We start from the raw sequence: 18,812 nt of genomic DNA, 5'->3' as shown, positions 1-18,812 counted from the left end.
TTGAACCTCTTGCCTCTTCCCTGATCAGTCTCTAGAACATTCTATGCCTCCTATCTATTTATTGCATTATATGATTAAGGGAATAGGGGAATGGATCACAGTTGTTGCCTTTTTGCAACAAAACCATTGTGGGGTCAAGGACAAGAGTTGAGGCCTCGAGACTTATTAGGAAGCTACTTCTAGAGGAGGTTATGATAAGTGGGTCAATCTGTAACATATTTAGAGAAAGACCCAGCTTGCTTTTGCTTCATATTTTGAGAAATAGTGCAGAGTCAATGATATCTCCAGGGCTTTAGCTGAAGTGACTAGAATTATGTTTGCAGTTTAGTGGGTGGGAAGACTTAGGGAAAGAAATATTGGGGGTGAAGAAACCAGGAGTTCAGGTAGGGCCATGTATTTTTGTGCACAGTTTTGTTCTTTAAGAAGGAGCAAAGGATATATGCTGTAAGAGAATAGTGTGATTTGAGGGCCCATTTACATTTACTAGTCCATGAGTTTAAAGTGAGGCTAAATACCAAGATTTTGCACTTTCTTCAAACATGCATGTCAACATGGGGCAAGGATAGAGCTGGGGTTTTGCAAATTGTGTATGATGAAGTGAGAGGGAGAGGAGTGATTTTAGTAGTATTTTGCAGACTCTAAACTGGTAAAATAGAGGAGGGACGGAGTAAGCAGGGTGAGGGAGATCAAAAAATTGCTGGTTGGGATACAAAAGGGAGCGAGCTTGGGCTAGAGATCATGGAGCCCATAAAGTGTTATTGGTAATAATACAGGCTGGTGCGGAACCATTGAGATGAGTGTCTGGGATTGGGTAGAAGAAAATACCATTGTTATCAATGGTATTGAAAATATCTACATGGCTATTAAAATCACCAAGAATTCTGTTGGGGTGTGTGACAATGTACTAGTAGCAAAGCCACTGAGAAATGTTTAGGATCGCAGGGTCTATGGATGTGACTATAAAAAGGAACGATGGAAAAGCCTGATGATGTAAGATGCAAATACGGCTGTTTTTAGGGGGAAGTAACAAAGAATGAGGAGTGAGGGAGACATCTGTTTTGCTCATGTTACGAGTCAGATGAAACAATGGAAAACCTCAAAGAGGCTGAAGAAGCAGGGTCTTTAGGAGACTTGCAAGTTTGTTTAGAATAAGAACACGAAGGAAATGAACAAACTTATAAATTGTATATTTGCAAAAAACACTGTTAATTGCTAATTTATATCTGCATGTTTTCAGAAATATTGGAAAATATGTTTATGAGCTACTGAAATGCCATAAATTTCATAAAGGTCTGATTATAATATGGAGGTAAGCCTTTTGAGTCCCTATTGGAATAGGAATAGTATAGCAGGCAGGCCATGGAAGTAAATGAGATTATTTGAATAAAAGAAACATAAGGATTTAGGACAGTGCAATATTTTAAAAAAACCAATTCATATTTTTTCCACTCCGGGAAGCTTGTAGACATACATTTTTTTGTTCCAAACCACAAATATTAGCAAAGGGTTTTGCACATCAATATTTAATACAGTCGATACAAATGTTCTGAAATTATATTATAGTGATGGTTTTCTGATTTTGCAAATTTTCTAAAAATCATTGAATTATACAGTTAAGTGAGTGAATTTGAAGGTATTTATATTGTACTTCAAAAAACCATTTTTTAAAAAAAGTAAAACCAGGATCTTATAAAATAACATTTAAACAACAAAACTAGGCCCAAAAATTCCAAAAATTAAATGTAGTGCCAGTGAGATTTAGCAGGAAAAGCTATTTTTTTGCCAGCAATTCTGTAATTGGAATAGTAATACATTGTACACTTTGATGCAATAATCTCATTTCCGAGAATGTTTACTAAGGAAAATAAGTTAAAGGAGGCCAAGCAACATGCAGAACTTTGCCTACAACAGCACATTTCCCCCGACGGTAGTATTATAAATGAATAAGGATGAACATTCACTAAATTATGCAGTATTTGTACTGTAGAGTTTTGTGCAACATGATCACTCTGAGACTTCAGAAAACATGTGCAGTAGTGGGAAAGGATAAATAATGATAAATTGTCGTTTCAAAAGTACAAATACGTTAATATTATTAGGAGGGAAAAGAGCACTTCTAATTTCTGAAGGAATTTGTTCTTTATACTAGGATATCAGGTCTACTATTAAGGGATACTTTGAAGTAAGTTTTAAAGACACTTGGTAGATTTATATTATCTTAATAATCACGGATTGAGAAAATTATCGTACACTGTAAGTCAAAATATTGGAGGATTTTTTGAAGGTGATGTTGGCTGTTTTGCACTGAACATTTTCACGTGTGTGTTCCACAACTGTTCCTGTCCGTCTGTTCTGTGCCAGGCACTGTTATAGGTTGTCGAGGGGACATCTGTGAGCACAGCTGATATCATCCCTCCCCATGGGGAATCTACATCATACTATAGAGAGAAAAGCTGTCTTCAATTAAGATAAGCAAGTCTAGGGAATCAAGTACCATGCAACGTGTACAGCAAGGTAAGGGGGGAATCTAGCACGGCAGGGAGAAAGAAAGTGGTCAGACCGTGGCACCGCAGACGGCAGTTAAGGAAGCTTCACTGTGAGGATGATATTTGAGCAAAGATTTGACATATTGAGGGGGCTGGTCAGGTGGCTCTCTGTTGAAGAATAGTTTGGGCAGAAAGAAAAGCTAGAGCAAAGGACATACAGCAGCACCTTAGTAGGACATGCTAGCATGCTCCAAAACTTCAAGGACACCCACCAGTGTGGCTGGAGCGGAGTGAGCCCAGGGGATCCAAGTGGATAAGCTCAGAGAACAGAGAGAAGGTCTGATTATGTAAGACTTTGTTAACCACTGTGCTCTGAATGAAATAGGGAAGCAGTAGGGTCCTGAACAGACGAGTAAATGGCTATGTCATTTTTGAGGTTATTCTGGTAACTGTGTCCAGGATAGAGTGATGGGTTTGGGAAGGGGAGAGGGAGAATAGCACAAGTGGAAGCATGGTTCTGTTAAGAAATTTGGCGATAATCCAAACAAAGCTTCTATTATGTGTTACCAGTGAAAAGCAATGACTGGTTATGATTTTGATGCATGTTGAAGCACATGCAATAGGATTTCTACCTAGTGAATGTGTGGTGTGAGAAGACAATGCTGAGACTTTTGGCTTAAGCATCTTGAGACATCTTCACCTAGAACAAGAAGGTTGTAAGAGGAAGAATATTGGGAGGAAGGACAGAATTCAGTTTTGAACATGCCCAGTTTAAGAACCCTATTTGTTATCTAGGTCAAAATGCCTAGTAAGCATTCAGATATATGAATCTGAAGTTCAGGGTAGAGGTCTAGGCTCTACCCTGAAAATTTGACAGGTCTCAGCAGATAAATATTCCTTCAAAGTCACTGAACTGAATGTGACCACCCATGAGCCAGTGAAACTGAGTTCCAAGGAAAGAGGCCTGTGACAAACTCAGCATTTAAAAATTCTATGAGGGAGAGGACAAACTATCAAAGGAAAATGAGATGGAGAATAAGTAAGGTAGAAAGGTAAGATAAATAAGAGAGAGTAGCTTTCTGGAAACGAAGAGAAGTTATTCTCCAGGTTGAAGGAACAGTAACAGGCCAAGTCCAGGACAACTTTTGCATCTTCATAATAATAGTACCAAATTATAACCCATAGAATAGAGTTAGAAATCAGGAGCACAGTTATATAAATGAATTAAACGTAATGAAATTTTGATGATGAATGGGATATTTAAATAATCCCAATGCACTTTCAACACAAATAATTTTGTACAAAGATCAAGTGACCAAGTTAGCATCACTGTTAAAGGAACAAATTAAAGTCACAAGCTACATACTACGATGCATGAGAATACATCATTTCCTCTCAAGATGAATGAGCTGAATCTAATCATCAAGAAACATCAGGTAAAACCAAATTGAGAAATATTCTATAATGTATCTGACTTATAGTGTTCCAAGGTATGAAGGTTATTAAATAAAAGCCCAGGAAAGACTGAACTGTTCCAGATTGAGGGAGACATTTTTTAAAATGTCGACTAAATGAAACAAAATAAAATTCTGGGTCACCCTTACTTAATACTAGACCTGATATCCTAGTATAAAATTTGCCAAAAAGACATTTTTGGGACAATTAACAAAACTTGAGTGGAGTTTGAGGTTAGATGGAATAATACATCAGAATTAATTTTTTCATCCAGATGGTTGCATTGTTGTCATGTAGAATGTGTGTCTTTGTAGCTGATACAAACATAAAGTCTTGGGGAATCATCAAGTATCATGTCAGCATCTGATATTCACACCTTTGTCCCATCCTTTGTTTAATGTAGAAGAAGGACTCTTCTGCCTTTTGAAGAATACTTTCTAGTATAGTACTGAATTAAACTGTCTTTGCGACAACAGTGATATCACAGTTATTTGTACCCAGTATTTAATAATGCTGTACATATTTAGTGTTAAATTACATAGTAAAAAATAAATCTTTCAGGCCTTTTATACTATTTTTATTTCAACTACACACACTATAAATTTAACTAGTAAAATATTTTCAAATTGTAAGAAAAAGAGTACTACTGGCATTTATTGCTCAGACTCCTTTCTGTGTTATTCTTCAAATTTATGGCTTAACCTTTATTTTAAACCAATAATTTAAAATAACGAAGTATAGGATATATATGCATAATGTGACCACACTTGTATTTGACAACACAAGACACAAGAAATGTTTCAAAATATTTAACAAAAGCAAAAAATAAATAGTTGGTAAATACTTAACTTTGATGAGTGCTTTCCACCCTAACTGAATCTCTCTTCACCATACTGTCAAAAATGGACCAATACTTTGCGGTTAATTTGGGTCCAATGTTTTCATGATTTCATGGTCTTCTTTTTATCAAATTTTAACATAGTCTTTCACTAAATAATACCATTGAGATCTAATATACACTGACTTTGAATTCTTACAAGTCTCTTTCCAGCTTGTTCTATGCTTGGAGACTTCCTTCCAAAAATATGTCTATGTGACCAATGGCTGTAACTGGCTGTAAATTGATTCTTTATTTTGCATATTAATTCCATGCCCTTGAGTGACAAACTTTAAAGAAAATTAAGTAGCATTTCTGCAAGTTTTGTTAAAATAACACAAGCACACAAACTATTGAAATGGAATGCAATCAATGTTTTCTTTTTTTCATATGGAAAAAAAGAAACCATCAGTATGTTCACATAATTTCCTACAAACTAAATGATATAAACAGCTTCCACATGTCATAATTTTACATAATGAGGATTCTAAAATGGCTCAAAATTGCAATAAGTCACTTTCATTAAACTATGAATATTGAATAGCAATTATTGCTTAATAGACTTTTTATAAGACACTATTTACAGTACAGCTGGTAAGTTGCTATAAATTCTGTTTGAATGTATCATGCAAATATCAACACCTGTGATACTTTCAGAGTATTAAGCCAAATTCCATAGAGTATTCTTAGTCTAGTCTTTTCTGTCCCATGGCTTTTGAGTTTTCTTTGCTTATTGACATTCTTTTTTATAGTTTGCCTCAAATAGACTAGTATCCATTTGTTGCATAAAAATTATATAGTTTTCTGTGGATGTTGGGAGTTGTTTTGAGGGAAAAGTTCTTTCAGTATTTCTAGAGGTCATATTTGCCTTGCCTTAACAGGCCAATTCATTAAAAAATTACTTCAAGAAGGAGAAACACAAAATGTTATAAACTCAAACTATGGATTTAACAACTACATTTTTATGTGTGGTTATGGTTTTAGAAAGCTAAAGGAGATAACATTTAAATGTTTGTAATACATCTTTAAAATGTCAAATGATATTATATTGGTTCTTTATTTCTATGTAGCAAATTATTTGAAAACTGAGTGGATGAAACCACAAACATTCTCTGATTTAAGATCCTCTTGTGAGGTTGCCTACAAGCTGTTCTGGGAGTTGGGGTTGGCATCCTTTCAAGACTAGCCTGGGGCTGAAAACTCCACTGCCCATCTCACCCACGTGTTTCTTGTCAGGCGTCTGCAGCTCTTGGATTGTTACACAAAAGGACTCAGCTCTCATCCTGCCTGAGAGCCTCACCATAGGACCGACTACTCCCACCATGGTGGCTTAGTCCTACAACGTGAGTGGTACAGAGAGAGGGCAAGAGAAAGAGAGCACCCAGGTCAGAGGGCAGCCACGTTCTCGTAACCTAATCTTGAAAGTGCATCTCTTCACTTTTGTTGTAGTTTATGTATTAGGAGCACGTCATTGAGCTTAGTCCACACTGAAGGAAGGACACTACACAACACTGGAAACCAGGAGGCAAGGATCACTGAGAACCATCTCAGAGGCTGCCCATCCACACATACTGAAATATTTAAAAAGATGGTTATGTATTACAGTTTTTCCCCCTTAATGGCGGTAGTTTATCTTTCAGACTATGGGAAGGGTAATGCTGCAGTGGGTGGAAAGGGGAAAAGATCCAACGTACATGGAATCAACCACCTTTAAATATTTCTATGTTTTTTTACACAAAGTTAGTAAATGATGTTTTTCTTAACATCACTTGCTAATTCCAACAACAACAACAACAACAAAAAGGGTCAGCATTTGGTTTTCTGTTTCTCTTGTTCACAGATTCTGACTTATAATTTCTCCGTGGGGATTGACAAGTGTTCTCTGCATTCTATGGAGGCATAAACTAGGTGGCCTAGCTTCCGATGTCTATCCTGAGTCCATTTTAACTGGGCCCAAACATGCCTATTTGTATAGGACAGCCAGTGGCTCTGTTTTGGGGGTGGGGGGAGGGAAGCTCTGGTGGCTGAAACCAGCAGAGGTCATCAGGCAGCTTTGAGAGAAAAGGGAGCAGTGGGATCTGGGCACATACTCAGAAGGTGCCACCTGGAGTTGATTATTATATCAAGGTGACCTGACGGGTATGTGAGCCACCAAAAGGAATAATTCTTCTTTCCTGAAAAGCATTCCTAGATTGTTTAAACAATAGTAGAAAAGATATTAGAGACCAATATGATCACTTTCTTGTATAGTATACATACAATTGGCCATTGTATTGTCCCCTCTTTTCCCTTTTATTTTATTAAACTTATTTTCAGTCTTTCCTTTATTACTACAGAAGATGTCATTTTCTAAACTTCATTTAATCAATTAGTCTGGTTATCAAATAAAATTTGGGAGAAAGTAAAATAAACTAAGAGGTTCTTTACCTTATGTGTTTGTGGCTTATTGCAATTTCAGTAATTGGTGCCATTCTAGTATAATGGCTTTTACAAGAAAAAATAAATTAAATTCTATTTACCCAATTTTTATCGGCAATATATTTGTTGGGATGTCCCTTTTTATTAAACATAAGCATAAAATGGCTAATTATTTGGAGTATTATGATCAAGTCTCTGGTTTTGAGCTATTTTAAACAGGATCGAGGGGGTCAGATAAAAGTAATTTAGAAATCAATCCTGATTTATTCAGTTCATATATAAATTAGACCTCCCTGTCCCCCAGCCACGAACAAGAATACATATTTATCTAGTAAATAACTTCTCCCTTCAGATTTCAGTTCATGTATTATTTTTTGTCAGAGAACTCAGCATTTCCTTCTTTGCCCTGTACTGTGTTTGTTGACCAACTAAATGTCATCTTTTATTCTCTTGATTTCCTACTCCTTTTCTCTTGTCTCCTAAATATGTGTGCTCCCCACAGTATCTCCTTTTGTATTTTCCCCCACATTCTCTCTTTCAGAGATTGGTGTCCACAATTGAAACTATTGGCTGTGTATTTTTTTGCTTAAATTCTAAAAGTTCATACTTATGTTCACTTCTGGGTTCCAGTTATGAGCTTGCAATTACCTGCTAAACATCTTTTTACCAGACTGACCACCAGCATCTGAAATTCAAAATGTGTATAACCAAACTATTACCAGCATATATTCATATGTTTACTTCATTTTATAGAAACATACTTTTTCATTACCAAACCAGAGGTATGAGAGATAAACCTTACTATCCTCTCATTGAGATGGAGAAGATTATTTTTTTAAGATTCAATACCCACTTATGATATAAATATCTAAAAAGTGGGAATGGAAGGAAACTTCCTTAATCTAAACTTTTCCATCCTGGTCTTCTTGTATGAACACAGTTAGATCAGTTCCACCTTTTTAGTAACTCAGTATGATCGAATTCATTTTATTGCACACCTTATCTAACCTGTCCAAAAGTCCTTTCAGCCCTGCCTTCACAATGTGTTAGAATGCACCCGCCTCTCATCATCCTCACGGCTAGAACGTTCGTTCAGGCCACCCTCATTCCAGGCCTTCATTAATGAAATTGCTTCCTCAACTTCCTTATAACCTTGTCTTATTTCACTCTGTTCTCTACACAGCTCTGAGCGTGACCCCTTTTAACTGCTTACATTAATTCTTAAGTTCAAACTCACTCATGAACTTTTGTTACCCAGGGTAAAGTGAAAGGGTCAGTGGTTGATATGACCTCTTGGTGGGATCTGAGATTTTACCTTACTTGCAGCCTACAGGTAAGGTAACCTGTCATTTTTCATAGCTGCTGGCAGAAGACTTGAGAATCCTGGGTGACTAAGGGAGGACTTTACTATTCACAGCAAAAACAATAGCCAGAGCTTCATATTTGTGTGTTAGAGTCTCCCTGTCCCTAAGTTCCACGATCCTGTCATGGATACCAGTGCATGTGGTGGGCTACCAGACAGGAGAGGACCACTGAGTTTGTGGTCCCTTGATGTCCAAGAAGTGGAGGAAAGCCTGCTCTTTGTCCAGGGTGAACATTATCCCATATCTCAGGGTGACTTGCTGAAAATTCCATCTTAAGAAATAGGTAACAAGCAGTCAGGGTCTATTTTTAAAATATATATCCGGCAAGGACATGTGGTCAGTATCCATGGTGGATTGCCCCTTCTAAGACACCCAAAAACCTGGACTCTCATTACAATTCTGCTTTCCTTATGCTCTTGGTATTCCTTGCTTATATGTCTTTGTACTCTCCTATTTGTTTTTCTTCAAATAGCTTAAGCTCCTGCTCCTTCCTGTGACTGCTTTTTCTTATTAAACCCAGGGTAACTTTCCTTGAAGTTTCCTCTACTTGGAATTTTCATAGCTTACTCCACTTTTCCTCAATTTTTATTTTCTAAAATATTAACATTTTGGCCCTTAGCATCCTGTTTAAAACTGCAACACAATCACCTTTCCCTCTTTATTTTCCTTGCAAGTACTCATTACCATTTAAACTGCCTCTGGGAGGGCGCTGAAGTAAGGCAGTAAACATTTTGCCTTGCATTCAGAAATTCAAATTCTGGGCATTTATGCTACAGAAATAATCATGATAGGCCTCCTACAGGCACATCAAATAGTGTTCATCACAATACTGTCTTATGTAGTAATAAATTATTAAAACAAATACACATAGATAAGAATATTTTTTAATAAAGATTCTCCAGACAGCTGACACTTAAGTTATCTTTGGGTGGCGAAATTATGTGTGATTTTTATTTTATTTATGTGGTTTCTCAACTTCTGCATATTCCATATTATCCTCTGCTTATTCCCTTTTCTTCCAAGCTTTCCTTCATATTATTTTTATACTTTCCATTTTTATGCATTATTAAAAACTGTGAAGAGTTTCAGATTTCACCTTCAATGTGAGTTCCGTGGATTCTGGTAAAGACACCACAGCCAGTGTCAGAGACAGAGAACTTGGTAACCAAGCAGCACGGGGCATCAGCTCATCAGCCCATTCCTCTCGCTCTCAGTCCTGTGGGGCAGTGTGGGGGGCCCAGTCAGACACCTGCCCACACTATGGGTTACATTACAGGAGATAAATTCTGAACTTAGGTCTTCACCCAAGATTTTTGTAATGAGTCGTAAGCCTTCCTGCATTTTGCTCATTATCTTTATTATTCCAGACAGTGAACAAATTTGCCTGTACTTCCATAAGGAAACACATCTCTATGTTCCAAGCTGGTCTACAATACACTGCTCCTTGAAAGGCTATACTTTCGGGGATCATTTCCATAGGTTGTTACAATACACTGATCCTTGAAAAGATTGTTTAGATCAATGGGCCCTTGGTGCCATGTTTGCAAGAAATGCAGAAATGGGAGGAGGCGCACAGGGAGAATAGGTTCCTAATGAGCCTCACATCGTTATGGATGATGATGATAATGATAATAGTACATTTTTCTCTTTGGAAGGAGAAATGAGATTTGCTGAGAGAGCAACTGAGAAACAGAAATAAAGAAATGGAACTCTTGTTCTTTTACTCAGGGAGGAATTCTCTGTGGGAATGACTCAGAGCTGAGATCTAAAGGATTTGTAGGAGATTTATAAAAAGAGATTTATACAAACACGCCAGACAGAGGGCAAAGTAGTGCGTGAGCCCCACCTGTGAGGAGGCAAATGAAAGAACCGAATGGAACAAGCGTGGCTGTGGCGCTGTGTGCGGGAGGCTGTGGCGTGGGCGAGGCAGGGGTCGCGGGGTCTTTTCAGGCCCCATAAAGACTTTGTTCTTTATCTGAGGACCAGAAGGAAAGCATTGGAAGTCTTGCTTCTTTGTTTTTTGTTGTTTGGTTGTTTTGTTATTTTCACAACAGAGTGACAATTAGGTTTTTATTTTGAAAATCTCTTCTGACTTCCGCATGGAGAAAAGATTCAATGCACCCATTAATATTATTTAGTGATTTAATTTTAACATTGCAGTGAGGTGTGTTCATATCTGAATTTTGAGTAAAAATTGTCAGGCACATTCACTGTCAGTGTATATTTGACTTAATTATCATATTGTTGCTCATATTCGGATATTATCAGAATTAGTCTGAATTTAAATGAAAAGTCTGAAATTACATGAGGAATACCTCTTTTGTAGGAACAATACAACTGAATCTTAATATGAAAAGTACTCAGTTTAGGAATTTTCTTGATAAAAGAAATGCCATTATGACCAAAGTATAACTTATTAATAACTCATAGAACAGCTTTATTGTATCTCTCTATATAAATTATGGATTTATTAAAAATTGTAAGTTAGTGTAACAAACTAACATATTTTTAGATTTATTTATTTCTGTGGTTCAGGCATATGTGTACCCTTAAAAATGCATTTTTTCAAAAGTGGTACTGGTGATAACTATGAAATATGAGCTTATATTACTACTTAGGAAACATCACAATTCATATTATCTCACTCTATACCTCTATATCCATGTACTTTTAGTGTATGAAATGTATAGAAGTGCCAAGAAAGAAAATAAAAGATCTAAAAGTTCAACAGAAATCAGGAAGACCCAGTAATAATGAAGAAGGTGGATCAAATTCCTGATAATTATTGAATAAGGCCTATGGAGAACCCGATATCGATTCATTCTGTTCTTTAAACTGATAAGAACAGATACTCCACTTGATCTTAGCCAAAAGGCCGAGAAGCGATCATTCTGTTCTTTAAAGGAGATTTAATGTTCTCATGTGTAGCATATTCTGTACCAGAAAATATCTTGCAAGTGGTTACTATAAGAGAAATGAACTTTCCAGTGCAAATAAACACAAAGCATAAATTTAGTGTTATAAATTTAGTGTATCTAGCAGTATACAGAGAAGAGATACTAATTATTGCCCATTATTCACGTTTTTGAAAAATAAATATTTTTGAGCACTTACACAGGGTGGGGAAAATGTAGGTTTACAGTTGTTTGTATAGAAAATAATACATTAATAAATAATAATAACAAGAATAAACTGTTTTGTGTCTTACAACTATAAACTGAATTCTGCCATCCTCCATATATTAGGGAGTATTCTAGTCACAGGGGCACAGAACTGAATAAATAAGTACAAATCTCTTCTGCTGTGAAAGAGCTTATATTCTATTAGAGGTAGATTGATGAGAAACAAAGTTAAAATCTAGAGGATGGATATTAGATATCGGATAACCTAATGCAATATAAGTTGCTTTTTACCTACACCAATGGATTGCTTTAAAATGATTCCGGTTTCAGTGCTAAAAGAAATGAAAACATTTTCTTGCCACTAGCACGACTAAGCTGGAGAAGTGGATGTGCTCATGGCAGGTGTGGGTGTGGGAAATCCTCTGTGTGAGTGAGAGCATGTTTAGAAAAAAAGGGAGGAAGGCATAAATGGAATCTCTAAAACAGTCCATTTACTCTGTGGCCAGTGACAAGTTGATGTACTGATATTTTTTAGTTGCAAATTTAGAGTCTGTGCTTTATATTTAAAACAATTTTTTGAAGTGATCTTAAAAGAAATCTGTCAAACGTTGCATTTGGGGGCAAATATAAATTGATCTCATGGAAGCATGCACATGTTAATTTTCTTGTCCATACTTCTTCTTAGGATCATTTGGAAGGAAATGAAAATGTTTTCTGAAAGTGCCTTCTATGTTAATCTAAGTGTCTGACCTTTTTATAATGCAGTATTTTTTAGTCCCTTCTCTTTGATTTATCTTCTCTCATGAAACACTGCCCCTTTTTTTCATTTTTATGGTGCCAGCAGAATTATTAAAGAGCTGTCAATTGAACTATGGTTGTCATTGTCCCACTTTACAAGGAGAGAATATTAAACAGGATTTATGTCAATTTTGTTGGAAGAGCTCCTTGCTACAGACAAAACACTTGTTGCTTAGAATGATAGAGTAAAATGCTATAATCAAAGATGATAAAACCTACACGAATCCAGCATAAACAGTAGGTGAGGAATGTTGACAGCCTTGTATGTGTGAACATTTATTACTTTGTGTTTTATGGCTGAATTTTAACTGCCCTTCTCCCTTCCCCCCACACCCACTGTTCTGAGAAAAGACCGTGGGTGTTGTCATAATACTTTATTTTTGACGGATTGGTCATGCTTTTAGATAAAAGTTTTTTTTTCTAAAGAAAGTCACTCATATTTATCTAGCAGTAAAAGGATTAAATTGGCAACACTGTAGAATCTTCAGAAATAAGAGAATTAGCAATTTACTAAAAAGTGTCCAAAAACAGCATAACCCCCAATTTTGCATCATGATCAATATTCCTCATTGAACTCTCTTAGTTTGCCATTGTTTACATCAAAACTTTCTAACAGACTGAGTAAAAATCACAGCAATTTGCTATTGCTTTTTCACTCTGTCTATTAATGATGTATACTTGATATATTAAAAGTGTTCAAATACTATTTTGAAATCTTTTTGAAAAGTATGTTGCTACATGGGCTAATGCTAATAATTCAAGCTGGGTGTGGTGTAAGAATCACCTAGAAGGAAAAAAAACAATAGTTATGAAGTACCTTCTTTTTCAGTTATTAAGGAAAGTAGTGCAAACCTTGCTGTTATATGTAAATGAAGCAAAACATAGTGAGAGCACTGAAGAACCAAATTGATTTGAAAGGTTCTTGATTTTATGGAACAACTGCATAGAAATGGCAAAATTGCTAATAAAAATGTAACTGGGTTCACAACTTCATTGGAAGGACATTTAAGCGGCTGTAATATTTTTGCTCTTTCATCTTATCAAAATCTTCTAGGGAACATTTGCCATTCCAGCTCAGGAGTGAAAAAAGGAGTGACTTAGTGATATTGATCAGTAGTCTCTGTGTCTTTACATTGTGGACACGTTAGGGGAGGAAAACATTCACAACATTCAACTCCTGGAGCACTTTGACATCGCTGGGCATAAAATGAAAATTTAGAATATGCATGGAGATTTAGCAAATTGCTCATGCATGCACTGGGAATATTTGGGAAATTAATTCCAAGCTAGTGCTCTCAGACCCCCAACCCATCAATTCAAACCACAATCCTGCAAATGTGTTTTGAGCATAAAGGTAATATTCTGTTTTAATTGAAGAACAGATTCTTCAGGATAAAGGAACATCAAACATTATCAGCATAAATAAATCCTTAACAGAGTTTATAAATTCTACTCTTCTGTAGCATATAAACCTTAAGCAGAAGGTAACTCAAATATTCTTTAGCATTTTCCTTTATATCGACTTCTTTGTTTAGCTGTAACCCTTTACAAATTTACTTTGAAATTATTTTAAAGTTGTGTTCAACACAAAGAGAAAAATGGTAATGGACAAGGTAGAGATCAACAATAGAAATAATAACACCAAAATTATAAAGAAAAATATTTATTCTATTGGTAATAATAGCAACCTATGATACAACAATGCTGTACTAATTTTGTCAATAAATTAACACTTTTTAAAACCAATAGTAGAAGGTTGTTTACCATTCAAATGCTGCTGGCAGGAATGATTCATTAGAAATTTCAGTAGTGAAATATTTATCAGACATAAATGTGATCTTGTCTCTACAAATAATTTTAGTTCACTGACACCAATTTATCTTATGACATAGGACTCCTCCTTCAGAACTTTCTACCTGCTGGCTACAAATACATTGTAGGTGACAGAGTTATTACAAGCCATATACATATTGATTGAGATACACCATGAAGTATTTCCATCATTTTCCAGAAAGGTTATGAGTAAAAAAATAAAGTTCCTTCCTATCATTATATAATTTCTTAATGAGAAAAAGTAAAAGTGTAACTTCCATCAACTAGGAGTCCAAGGACGTTTTTGTTTGTTTGTTTTAGTTGTAGTTTAACTTAATGGAATGTTTTGACTAGTCAAGTTTGCAAAGTACTCTGACAAAGAAAATCTTTGTTGATTTTCTATGCTCTGCACAAAACCATACTGGCATTGTCTGTATGAACTTGTAAGAGGCTTTTGAGCTATGACATACGTGTTGGATCTTTCTTTTGGGAACTTCCATAGGCTACCTTATTTCTCTTTTGAGGGATGTAAGCACTATACAGTTTGAAATGAAATTATTCTAAAGTTTTCTCCTTTGACATTTGATTAAAATATTGGATCTAGAAATGTACTAAAAACTTTAAGGTGAAAGCAACAATGAGGACAAACAGAAGATTTTTGACAAATGTAATGAAATCATCAGTTGGCTTGATAAGAACCAGACTGTAGAGAAAGTAGAATCTGAACATCGGCAGAAAGAATTGAATAAAGCTTGCAACCCTATCATTACCAAGCTGTACCAGAGTTTGGGAAGTGTGCCAAGAGTATAGCCTTGGGACTTTCTGGTGGTGGTCCATCATTGAAGAGGCTGCTCCAGAAAAAACACTGAAGAACACAAATTTGTAGCAAAATCCATGGCATTTTTTAATGTAGAGTTGCTATAATAAGTGGGCTTTCTTGACACTTGATTATGAAATAGGTGCAGGGGGAAAGGAAAGAATATGGAATATGTGCATGGAGAAAAGAAAAAAACATTGCATAAGCATGGCATTGTAAGTGGAAAATGCAGGTGTCTTAATAGAAAAATATTTAAATCAGAAAAACATACATGTATGTTCAATAGGGCTATTGTCCCTCTAAGTATAATTCAGAGAGTGTATTTCCAGAGATTGAGGTAAGAATTCATTAGTTATTAAATTACTAAAATAGAACTAGAGGGGTTTTTATCTGAAATGTATATATTATTACCTTTTCTCCTATTCACATTTAGTGGAAGAAGTTAGGGATTGTAGGGAAAGGGCAAAAGTTAAACTAACTTTTATCAGCAGTTGTGCTGCATTGAGATGGGAATAACCAAGTCCTTTCAAAGACGGTTGTCTGAAGCCTAATTCAAGTAGGTTGTCAAACAGACATGATCTCAAATGTGTCCACGAAGATATTTCAAAGGAGACATGGAGCATGTAGCCTGAGGAAAATGCCAAAGGCGACAATTTTCTGTTAAAAGCCGTGTAACTTTCCTCCCACCCTTTAGAAAGCTGAAGTCTGCAGATGCGGACATGCGCACTCTGTGGCTCTGAGGATCCGGACACGATCTTAAGAACCCACAGGAGTCTCATGGTTATTGAATGTAAAACTCAATGAATTATTCATGAACAGCAGTTTTGTTTCTTCTCATGGTCTATATTTAGCAAAGCATCGTCACCAATTACCCAACATCTGCATTTCATTCCAATCGAAGGGTTTGTAAAATTTAGCTTCACGAAAAGAATTACTGTAATGTGATTTATTTTCTCTTGGTGACAATGAAAGTGTCACCAAGACACTTTCATTGACACTTGGTGCTATTTAAACAATAATTTCCCACCCCCAGGTTTTCAAAGCTTTGAAAAAGAATCTGTCTACCAATTATTTACTTAGGTGGTTATATAAATTTATATGTGTAGCCCTGAGAAGAAAAACATTTGATTTCTTAGTAAGATATAGGCATATTTTCATACTTGTTTATGGTGAGTTATAAAAAATTTATGCCTTCATGTAATTTCTAATAGTTATCTTAAAGGATAACCAATTTTTGAATTATTTCATTATGTATATTAGGGAATTTGCAAGCATGACATTAACTTCAATGTATATTTTATTGTGAATTATATTTCTGCTTTCTTTACTTTTTTATACTTTCAAGTCCAAAATTGAGTCCCTATTAGAGAAGTTAATAAATATATATTTTTTAAATATAAATTATTCTTGAAATTGCTGAATTGATGTCTCACTTGAAACCAAGAAGGTTAGGAATTACTTTCCATACCTTCATTTTTTAACCATGTTAAAATGAGATGTGTTTCAGACATTAATATATCTAGGTTGCTTCAGCTCTTTGTATTATTTATGATAATAATGTGTTATATTTACCCTCAAATTCCAGTGATATGACACAATGGTAATTTATTATACACATATTATAATAAGAAGAGAGAGCCCTGGGTGAGGGCGGCTCTTTTTTTTGTTGATTTTGGGACAGAACTCTTCTTATAAGCATGCTTTTAGAGTTCCGTTTTCTACAAATGCCGTAGTAGTACACAAATATAGATCTATATACCCCTGAAGTTTGTGGGGCAGAATTACTATAAGGCTATTATTTGGTTTGTTTTGGGGAAGTAATTAAAGGAACTCAGGAGTACTCATATTTGTTACCAAAGGATGAATGTGCAAAGGGAAAAAAAAGTAATTAAAATTTATGCTGAAACTAAAGCAGAAACCCTAAATGCTTGCAAATCTGCTATTCTTTAACCCATGAAATACTCTTTATTTAAACTTAAATGTCTAGGTAATATATTAATAGGTTCAAAATAAGATAAAGGCTTTCATCGCACAAATCCTAAGTAATCCAAGATTGAATTTTATCAAAGCACTGTTAGTGAAATAAACAAAAACCAAGCTAATGCACCTTTGGAGAAGAAACACAAAACAAGTACACAAATGTTATCATTTATGTGAAGTCTACAGCAGAGTCCCAGGAGATTAGGTTACCCAGTTGAACTTCCCTTCAATATGGAAGACAGTGGCCAGCGCCCAGGAGAGCATCTTCCAGGCCAGTTTAACATAACAGAGCCTTGTGATCCCTCACAAGGGACTCACTAACCCTCCATTCAGTCTAACAGTTCCACTGAGCAGACTTTGGCCAGTAAGAGAACAGTAAACATGATAAATCACTAGCCATCTTTCTACTCCTTGCAGCAGCGCTAATGGGGGAGCTGGGAAATGCAGAGTGCTCTTCATCTAGTGTGTGTTTTATTGCCTCCACATATTCAGAGGGCAGGGGGAACTGTGAGAAGGGCAAGAGAGGCAGTGGTACAGTATTTTTTAAAGGAAATTGGCGTGAGATTGTAGGTTAATTGGATTTTACTGCTTTAAAAAGTCAAGTGAGAAACAAATGCTGCAGTAAATTAGCAATGTTTTTAAAAGAGTGAAAATATTGTTGAAAAGAAGCCTGTATAAATCACTCTTCCCCATACAGTCATGAAGAGCCAAATTGTTCATTTCCTGACGCTTGCTTCCTAGATGAGCAATAGAGACCATGTTGAAAATCCTGAAATACGAGGCTGAAAGAGTCCTTGATAAACTGAAACAGCTGAAAGGAATAATGTAAAATGCTCTGGCATGTACTTTATGGTATAGCCTAAGATAATCATTAGGAAAAGCGAGGCTCTTGCTTAAATGTATTTCTATTCTAATTGACTTTTAATATCCAAGCCAAAATGACTTTTAAGGACGTAATTTACAAATTATTGATGAAAGCATATTTGGAAAAATATGTAATGCTGTAGAATTTCTACTTCTTAAATGTACGTATAAGCAAAGTAAATAGGAACCGTTCTTAGTGCTCCAAGCAAAGATGAACTTCTCTCTTTCCTTCTTCCCTCCCTCCCTTCTTTCTTTCTTGGACCCTCTTTCATTTTATCTTTTCAGTGATATTTATCAAGACCTTAATTTGTGCTAGGATCAGGGAAATATACTGGAGTAAAAATGATGAGTAGAGAATAAAAAGGGAAAAGAGATTAGTGGAGAGGGAAGACCACCTGTAAAGTTTTGGAAAAGATTGATCGGCAAAGTACAAAAAACAGAAAATTAGCTGGCAATGAGAACAAAGTCTGTAAACCCCACTTTCAGAAATAAATTCTTGGTATAATGCAATGGCTTCTCTCCTGCTTACTCTGAATGCCACGAAGAATATATTTATCCCTAGGCCATGACGCTTAGTCCGTTCACCCACTATTATTCCCTTTCAGTTTGCCCCCAGGGACCACACTCCTAAAAGCAAAAATACAAAGAGAAGCAAACCCTTCGTCTCTATCATCTGTTCTTTTACTAATTAAATTAAGAGTCAGATGAGGCATGTTGATATGGCATTTTTATTGTTTATCTGTAAAAATGGCAACTTAATGTTTTTCTAATCTTATCTTCCTAACTGTATCACTTAATTTCTCTAAAATTTAGTAAAGT

At 35.7% G+C, this 18,812-nt stretch overlaps 1 protein-coding gene and 1 pseudogene across 2 annotated transcripts in view; one reads left to right on the top strand and one right to left on the bottom strand.

Annotated features, from left to right (window-relative positions):
* Positions 1 to 18,812, top strand: part of SPOCK3 (SPARC (osteonectin), cwcv and kazal like domains proteoglycan 3) — a 299,078-nt gene that overhangs the window by 187,520 nt on the left and 92,746 nt on the right. The gene's annotated exons all lie outside the window — the stretch shown is intronic.
* On the bottom strand, positions 11,358 to 11,487 carry LOC119034648 (uncharacterized; annotated as a pseudogene).

Source organism: Artibeus jamaicensis, unplaced genomic scaffold, assembly GCF_021234435.1.
Source record: "Artibeus jamaicensis isolate MK-2021 breed Jamaican fruit bat unplaced genomic scaffold, CSHL_Jam_final scaffold_537, whole genome shotgun sequence".
Lineage (NCBI taxonomy): Eukaryota > Metazoa > Chordata > Mammalia > Chiroptera > Phyllostomidae > Artibeus > Artibeus jamaicensis.
This window is presented reverse-complemented; position numbering and strand designations above follow the sequence as displayed.